This window comes from Dermochelys coriacea, chromosome 1 (genome assembly GCF_009764565.3).
Source record: "Dermochelys coriacea isolate rDerCor1 chromosome 1, rDerCor1.pri.v4, whole genome shotgun sequence".
Lineage (NCBI taxonomy): Eukaryota > Metazoa > Chordata > Testudines > Dermochelyidae > Dermochelys > Dermochelys coriacea.
Genome location: NC_050068.2, coordinates 159,026,034 through 159,035,895, shown reverse-complemented (window position 1 = coordinate 159,035,895; position 9,862 = coordinate 159,026,034).

The following is a 9,862-nucleotide window of genomic DNA, read 5'->3' as shown; positions in this document are numbered from 1 at the left end:
TTCATGCACTGTCCAGTTAAACCTCTCTCATTGAGCATTTCCTTGCATACGATAGGGTGTTGCTCAGCTTTTACCTATGCCGTACAGTTTGCACAACTCAAACATCACCTCTGTCTCAAAATTCCTCCCCTGATCCGCAAACCAGTGTTTCATGAGGACTTCGGCTGTTGTCCACACTGTATGGTTTCTAGTTGGAACTGCGACATTGAATTGGGTAAACATGTCCATGAGAACCAATAAGTTGTCATACCCCCTCTGAAGATCTCTCTAGCAGTGTGTAGTTCATTGCTAGGACCTACATTGGGACAGTCATATTAGAACAGATTAAAGGGGCTTGGGTGGGAGGAAACACATCCTTGGCTAGGGCACACCGTTTGCACTGATGGATCCCTGATTGTACTTCGCTACCCATCGTGGGTCAGTAATAGTTTCTCCTCAGCACCTCGAGTGCTCCTGTCTCCAAAATGGCCCTATGATCATGCCTGGCTTCATAAACTTGCCAGCATAGTGACACAGACACCACTAACTGCCACACTTCTTCGCCATCTCGGGGGGTGGTAGGACATCTAGAACAGCACTCTGCGGTGTAATCTAAATCATTCCTACTGTCTGGCCAGCTTCTTAGACTGGGGGTATCTGGCCCCAAATATCTGGTCTGGCCTCGTTTGGCTCGTGACTGCCACTAAGACAGGTCGGACATTGCCTTCTCATTGCAGAGTTTGGATCTCCTCCCATGAGTACTCCAAGATTATCGCACTCCCTTTTACCAGGTTTTGTATTGCATTCTTTACCATCACTTCATCCTCGGGCTTTGGATTCTCTAGCCACAAACAGGTCTGCACAACTTCTGCAGGAATGACCAGCAAGTCTTTTTCCAGATCTTCGCTCTCTTCTGATTCTTCCTGTAGAGGCAATCTAGATAGGGTGACTGCATTGATGTTCTGCCTTCCAGGTTTATACCATGTTTTCATATATATACTGCTTTCTGTATTTTTGACTCCATGCATCTGATGAAGTGGGTTTTAGCTCACAAAAGCTGATGTCCAAATAAATTTGTTAGTCTCCAAGGTGCCACAAGGACTCCTCGTTGTTTTCGCAGGTTTATACTGTAATTCAAAAGTGAATTCAGCAAGTTGGGCCACCCACCACTGTTCAGTTGTGCTTAAGTTAGCCATTGCAAGATATCAGAGTGGATTGTGATCTGAGATCACTGTGACCTTAGAGTATGCTAAATAATCCTTAAATATTTCAGCCCACTTAAAAGGCAGGCAGTTCTAGTTTAAAAGCACTGTAGTTTTTGTCATGTCTTTCTGACTTCTTCAGCCCTTGGCTTGCGTATGTGATCATGCACTTGGCCCCCTCTGGCTGAGCACCACACCCAGGTCATGCAGGCTTCCATCGGTTGTCACTCTAAATGGCAGGCTAAAGTCAGGAGATGCAAGCACCGTGGGTGCCAGGTTTGTATAATTTTTGGTGGTGCCCAAGCAGAGCCATCCCGTCCATAGGATGGACCAGGGCAACCACCCAGGGCCCTGCACTTTGGGAGGCCCTACACTTCAGGGGGACCTACGCAGGGTCCAGGGCAGACTGGGGGGGAGGTGTGAGCAGTGAGCAACCCAGCCCCATCCCGCCCTGCTCTGCCTTTTCCCACCCTGCTCCCACTCCACCCCTTCCCCCAAGCTCCTGCCCCTGAGCAGCGCTGGGGCTGGGGCCAGGTCACTCACTGCTGCCAGTGCCAGGCCCCCAAACTAACCCCCCAGGCCACCTTGGACCCTGTGTCCCATGGGGCAGGGGCAGGGTGGGGCAGGGGTAGGCACCACCATGTTGTGTGACGGACACTTGACAAAATTACCAGACTTAGTAACGAACATTGGTGGGGGTGAGGAGAGGTGTAATTATGTCATTCAGTCATTCAACCCATAAAATAGCACACAATTTTCCACACTGGAAAAAAACAGCAACCTAGCTAATAACAACAACAATAATAATAATAAATTGAACTCGTATAATTAATGAAAAATTTGTGTATATTGTATATGAGATTATTACATGAGAAATGAAAGTGAGCTTGCATGGGGATTTTACAAGGCACTTATATCATTTAAACACATTTGGTACCCTGAGTAATAACAACACTTCTTGAAAATCACGTAAATAGAGAATCCATGGTCCCCTTCCCTCACCCCATTGCAAAGGCACAGGGGCTATTGCTGGCTGCCCTAGGGCTGCAGAAAACCCTATGGACAAAACATATGGAAAGAAGGGGATCAATTTATACAGAAGGCTGAAGGGGGACTCACATAGTGCATTAATTAACACTTAATAAATATATCAAAATTAAATCCATTACAGAGATAAGAACCTGTAATGACAGGCTTTACTTCATGAGATGCTCCAGAGAAAGAAGACCCAGAGGGAGTAATGGTAGGGGGACTCCTAGGAAGGCCAAAGGGGCTGTTAGAGGGAGTGGACAGAGAGCAAGGGTAGAGGCAGAATCGCTGCAGGGTTGGCCCAATCTTCTGCCTCTCCCCTGTGGCTGGAAACACTGATCACTATCGCTATTGGAGGGAACAATAGAATGGAATGCCCAGAAGAATGAATGACTTGAGGACAATTTCCTGATGGGACCCTTACCCTTGCAGAGCTTTTCATAGAATCATAGGATTGGAAGGGACCTCAGGAGGTCATCTAGTCCAACCCCCTGTTCAAAGCAGGACCAATCCCCAATTTTTGTCCCAGATCCCTAAATGGCTTCCTCAAGGATTGAACTCACAACCCTGGGTTTAGCAGGCCAATGCTCAAACCACTGAGCAATCCCTTTTCTAGCTCCAACATTTATATTTCTACACAGGGGTGGTTTGGCCCACAGAAGTAAAAATCTGCACATCTTCCTTGTGGATTTGGACAAATGGAAAAAGCCAGGTACCATTCAAGTGACTTTTAAAATTGCCTATGAAACTGAGTTAACAAAATAAATGAGCTTATGAACAACCAGAAAACATACTTCCCAAGTGAAAAACTATAACTGGACTTCTTTGCAAAGAAATTGGAAGTTTTCTTATAGGAAAAGCCACAAACTGCCTGGAAAGGAAGAGTAGATTGAATTACTTGCCTCAGTGAAATTCAATACCCAGAGAATTGCTGGGCCTGTGATGATGATGACCAGGGCTTGCTCACCCTGTGGCTCCCCGGGCTATGGAGGCAGGGCCAGGCAGGTCTGCATCTGCAAGCAGGCCCCCTGCCTCAGGTGCAGCTCCCATTGGCTGCAGTGGCCAATAGGGGGAGCCTCCCAGCCAGTGGGCTGCGGGGGAGGGGGAAGGCAAAGGGGGAGATTGTAGGGAGCTCGGGAGCAGGGGGAAGGGGAGCTGTCTGGAGGCACAAAGGGGGGATTCTCTGGAGAGGGGTGATGGGGCATAGGGGCAGGTCGGGTTCTTTCCGGGGGGCAGAAGGGGAGTGATGGACAGAGCCAGCTGCAGCCCAGGTCTGCTTAGTGGGGTGGGGATGGGGTGCTATAGCCGCCCCAAGAAGCCCCCTCTGTACTATGTATTTTATGCCAGCCCCGGGGTGCCCATCGCTGCTCCTTCTCCCCACACCAGCTTCATCTATCTGTCCCCACAACCTCCCGCCCCCCCCCCCCCGCTATGTCTGTGTCTGACAGTGCCAGACTCCTGCTACTCTCTGCCCAGGGTTGAGAGCCGCCACCTACAGCTCCCTCCCCCTCCCTGCTATGGAGGTGCAGCCAGGCACCGGGGCCAGTCTGGCACCGGGGCCAGCTGGCTGGGAGCCGGGCCAGTGCTGGGGGAGGAGGGGAACGGAGTCTCTGCCAAGACTCTCTTGTGGAGAGGTATGGGAGCCATCCCCGAGGTGAGAGGACACTATGTTGCTGACCCACGGGGTGGGGCCCCCCCAAAGCGTGGGGCCTGGGGCCCAAACATTTGTGGAGCTGGGCCCACCTTCCTGAATATTCACGGAGCCTGGTCACCACGGGCCCATATAACTCACCGCCTAAAGCACAGGTGGTGACTTAGCTGGTGTCTTAATTCGCCAAAAGCTGTCTGACAGGCATCATCCCACACAAAGCATTGGTCCTTTCCCTTCCTTTCAGCCAGCTGGCCCACTAGTCTATAGTGGAGCAGCAATGTGCACAAACTTTGGGCTCAATTGTCTGTAATAGCTCATGAAACATAGAGCCTGTCGCACTTGTTTGGCATTCTTGGGTACCAGCCATTTTCCAGTGTCCTGGTCTTCTCCTCATCTACTTGGATTCCATCCTTCAAAATCCCATGGCCCAAGAATTTGACTTTTTCACGTAGGAGGCAGCACTTGTTCAGCTTCAGCTTCAATCCATGTTCCTTCAATCATGTGAAAACCAAGTCCAATTTTTCCATATGACTCTTGACATCTGAAAACACAAATGACATCATCCAGGTATATCAGCAAGGTGTCTAAGATATAGTCTCCCAACACTCCCGCTCCATTAGTCTCTGGAATGTAGCGGACGCAAAGCACAAGCCGAATGGCACATGGATCCATTTGAACAGCCCAAATGGAGTCGTCACCATCGTCTTTTCCTGGTCTTGTTTTTCCACTGCAACCTGGAAGTAAGCAGAGGTTAGATCAAGGGTTCAAAACACTCTTGCATCTCCTAATGCATCCAGTGATAGTGGGTAGGCATCCTTGCACATTACCTCATTCAATTTCCTGTAGTCACAGCACAATCGCAACCCATCTTTTTTTATTACGATCACTGAGAGCGATGCCCAGGGGCTCTGGATTTCTTTAATGACGTCTTGAGCCACTAGGTCCTGGATGTCTTTTTACCTCCTGCAACATTCGTGGTGAAATCCTCCAGTGTCTCTGCTTTATCAGGACAGCATCTCCAGTGGGTATTCAGTGTGTCACTGTGGTGATGTAACCAAAGTCTCACTCATCCCTGGAGAAGACCTCTTGATGTTTCTCTAGAAGCGCCTGCAAACTGCTGACCTGTGTAGGGGTTAACCCTTGGCGGTCCACTTGGACTGGAATGGATAGCTCTCAGTTGGGTGCCACTTGTGGTAAGATAAACTGTGCTCCCTTTTCCACTTTTGTCACCCGCAGCTCATCCCTGTTCTTCTTCAAGTGCTTGCTAATGTCGAATCCATGATAGATGTGTGTGTGCCCATGTACATGGCTGCCAGAGATTTTTGCCTTAGTGGTATCCATAGGGCCGGCTCTGGCGCTCCCTGGAGCCCCACGCTCATGTGCTGATATATGAGGCACCGCCGCCCCTGTGCCTTCTCAGTTCCTTCTTACTGCCCATGAAGGTTGCTGGAATGCCTTTCTCTCTTGTAACTGCAAGTGCTCATAAGTGGTTGTCTTCTAGATTCTTGTACATCGTTATTCATAGAGTTAGTGGTTAGTTGAGTTAGTTAGTTAGTGGTCCCCTTAAGGACGTTGTCCCAGGGATGGGGCATGCCCCTGTCCCCGGGCTTCAAACCATGTTACACTTGTCATAAGCCTACGCCAGTCAGCGACCCCCATGCCAGCTGTCTGAAGTATCTGGGGAAGATGCACATTAAAGAGAAGTGCAGAATTTGTAAGAACTTCAAGCTGAGAACACAAAAGGACAGGGATATCCATCTGAAAGCCCTCTTGATGGAGGCAGCTCTTAGACTCACCTCAGAACCATGCCTTTCTGACTCTGCACCGAGCATGTCTACATTGATACAGTGTGCTCCACTGGCACAGGGCTCACCCTGATGCCATTCGCCATCACCGGTTCCAAGAAAGCAGCACAAGAAACAGCGAGGGCACTCCCCAGCACTGAACAAGGACAAGAAAGGGGTGGCAGGCAAAGAACCCATGCGTGCTAGGCCACCTGCCCTCTCTGGAGCAGCAAGGGGCAGCCTCTCCACCAATTCCCTGAGCCCACCTAGGGAACCACTTCCAATTCCTGAGAGCAGTAGGGGACCTTTACGTTTGGTAATCCCTTCGACACTTTCAAACGACCAGGGAGCAGGACCTCACGTCAGCTGCAGAGTCAGCGAAGGCATCTCCCTCCAAAGGGAAGCCCTCCATGGGGGTGCCACAATGGTCACTCAGCCATCACCTGTCCCCAGAGTCATGGCACTGATCTATCACATCATGGCCCCAATCTCCCACACCTCAACCACGGTCTCTGATTCAGTGACCCAGGTGGCCAGCTCTGTGTTTGCATTCTCCAGCTTCACATTGGTCTCCTTCTTCCCGGTATCAACTACCCTCCTCTTGACAATGGTTGCTGACACTGCAGCACCCATCATCAACTCCCTGAAGGGCCCCAATGCCTTGATCACTGGCTCAGCGCCACTCTCCACCATCTCAGCACCAGTCCCCGCCTACGCAGTACCTTCTCCAGAACACCACCAGTCACCTTCTCCTCTGCACCGTTCTCTGGCCTCCCATCATAACCAACAGAGAAAGGCACTGACAGCCCTGCCATGGTCCCTGAGGGTAGAGTCCTCCTTGGAGTCAGAGGGGAAGTTTGGTTCCCAGCCTCAGAAGCACCAGTCAGCTTGGGAACCAGACTCTGGAGCAGGGCCTGCAGCAGGTGCCTGGCCTCAAGAACAGTGGCCAGTACACTGACCGTACTGGAATCCATGGGGGCTCCCCGTGAAGGTAGGGCTGTACTCCCAGTGATCAGCCACATCCGAGAAGCAGTCCATGGTGTCGCCTGCATCGACGCAGGAACTAGACTTGGGCTCTAATACCACGACCGAAGGGCAAGTGTTGGCCCTGTTGGAGACTTCCCCGATGGAGATTGGGGCGGCAGCCCCTTCCCTGGTATTTCCATCCTCCTCCTTATCCCTAGATGAGGTGGTTGTGGGTCCCACCCACCCATTCTCACCAGATGACTTTCAGGCTCACCAGGAACTCCTTAAACGGGTGGCCTCAAACTAGGGTTTAGAGGCAGAGATGCTCACTGAGTTCACAGATAGCCTTTTCAATATACTGGCGGCGGCAGCACCCTCTAAAGTTGCACTGCCAGTGCACGAAAGGGTGCTGAAGGTGGTCAAGGCCCTTTGGCAGACCCCCTCCTCTCTGCCACCAACATCTAAAAGGGCGGAGAAGAAATATTATGTTCCGGCTAGGGGCTATGAGTACTTATGTAACACCCACCCCTCAGATCTCTTGTAGTGCCTGCCGCAAATGAGCAGGACAGGTGAGTGCCATGCCTAAAAACAAGGACACTAAGAAGCTGGACCTTTTTGGGAGAAAAATTATTCCACTGCCAGTCTCCAATTTAGAATATCCAACCAGCAGGCATTGCTGGGGAGATATAATTATAACATCTAAGGCTCTTTGGTAAATGTAAGGACTCCCTGCCACAAGAACTCTGACAGGAGTTCACGTCCATCCTGGAGGAGGGCAAAATGGTAGCCAGGGCTTCTCTCCAGATGGCTCGTGGCTGCAATCCTTGGGGCTGTCCCAAGAAGTGCAGCAGTCTATTCGGGACCTTTCATTCGAGGGCAATGCTCTTTTTTCAGAGCAGACGGATATCAGGCTGCGTGCCCTGAAAGATTCCCATGCCAAATTTCACTCCCTGGGCTTATACACCCCACAGGCCTCCAGAAAACATTTCCAGCCACCTCCACCATCTAGATTCTTGGGTCCACCACATCAGAGCTTCTGCAAGAGAAGGGGCAGAAATAGAGGCTTTAAACATCGTCATTCCACCCCATCCTCCTTGGCTGCCCAGTTGGGCCCTATGTGACACCCAGGTGGCCAGTGGCAGGCATTTTGAGGGTGCGCCCGAGGATGGTGTTCCAGTCTGGCCTCAGGATCCATTCTCCCCCTTTTGTTCCTGAACTGTTTGTCTCCTTTTCTCGCTACATGGACTGGTTACAGATACACACTGCAGTTTTCCTCCCTCCCACCCCCCTTCCCCATCCCTCTTCAGGGACCCTTGTCATGAGCAACTCCTCATCCAGGAGATGGAAACTCCTACAGCTAGGGGCTGTAAATTAAATGCCCCAACATATATGTGGAAAGGGGTTTTATTCCTGATATTTCCTAATTCCGAAGGTCAAAGGGGGCCTCAGACCCATTCTAGATCTATGTTGCTTCCACAGATACCTCAGGAAGTTGAAGATCTGCATTGTCTCCTTGGCCTCCATCATATCCCCTCTCTGGATTTAGGATACTAGTATGCCGCCCTCAACTTAAAGGATGCCTATTTCCATATTTCTGTTTTCCACGGACACAGGAGATTCCTCCAATTCTTAGTGGGCCAATGCCATTACAAATTCAAGACACTGCCCTTCAGCCTTTTGTCTTCTCTGAGGGTCTTCACAAAGTATATGGCAGTAGTGGCTGCTTACCTGAGACGTCAAGGGATGCAGATCTACCCATACCTTGACAACTGTCTTGTCAGAGGTAGGTCACAAGCCCAGGTTCAGCGCAACATCAGTCTGGTGCGGGCCACCTGTCGGGATCTGCTTATAAATGAGGCCCCTGTTCAGTGAATAGAGTTTATAGGAGCAATACTCGATTCTACCCAGGCCAGGGCCTTTCTGCCAGAGTCCCGATTCCAAGCCATGTTGGACCTCATCACCTACGTCAGAGCCCATCCGCTCACAATCGCCCAGCTCAAGCTGCTGGGACACATGGCAACATGTACGTATGTGGTCCAGCATGCGCATCTACGCCTCAGACCCCTGCAGACATAGCTGGTCTATGCTCCCAGAAGGCAAGATTTGGACCTATTGGTCACAGTCCCATTGCACATCCTGGTTTGGTATACAGACCCCCAGTTGGTGTTGGAAGGGGCACACACACACCTTACATGGAATGGACATGAGCAACACATCTCGGAGAACAACAGTTATGAAAAGTTAGTAACTTTTTTTTCTTCCAGGGCCATCCTTAGTTGGGGAACCATTCCTTTGGGTCAGTGTACCTCTGCCACCCTGGTTCAGGGGCACAACTTTATGGCCTTCTCATTTGAGCTTAACAGCCTGACTGGCACTTTTCCTTTGCTGACATTAGCAAGTACATATGCAACCAGGAGTCCATTAGTGCCAACCAGTGTTGGCTCCACAAGCACTCGGAACCTGCCAAAGTCACCTGGTACCCAGTAGTGTCCATCAGTGAACTTCTCACTCTGGGGGGTATAACCATATTCTGTCTTCCTGCCACCTTAACATAGCCAATTTGTCCCATGGGACCTGGGAAACAGCCCTGTCTCTCCACTTGGGCTAGTACCACTTCAGTGTAGCATCCTTCTTAGGTTGCCCATGACAGTTCATCTCCTGGGTCCTTCTCCTACTGGTAGTAATTCTTTGAGCTCTCTTATAATATTCATTCCAAGAATTCCCAGTACCTGTTCTCCATTAGAGTCTTTTCTGAATATGTGTCCTTTAAACTACAGATATGTCCAGGGCCAGCCTTAGGGCAGGGCAATCTAGGCACCCACCCAAGGCGTTGTAGCCAGGGGACATCATGGTGCAGAGGCCAGGGGCTCAGGCTTCCCCTTGCTGCCTGTGGGCTGCAGCCTGTTGTGACAGAAGTGTCTGCTTCCCTGCTCCTGAGCGGAGGCTCCCTGAATGAAAGCCATGGCACCCAATGGAAGGTGAGTGTGACATCTCGGCCAGCCAATGGGAGCTGGAAGTTAGAATCATAGAAGATTAGGGTTGGAAGAGACCTCAGGAGGTCATCTAGTCCAATCCCCTGCTCAAGCAGAACCAACACCAACTAACTCATCCTAGCCAGGGTTTTGTCAAGATGGGCCTTAAAAAACCTCTAAGGATGGAGATTCCATCACCATCCTAGGTAACTCATTCCAGTGCTTCACCATCCTCCTAGTGAAATAGTGTTTCCTAATATCCAACCTAGACCTCCCTCA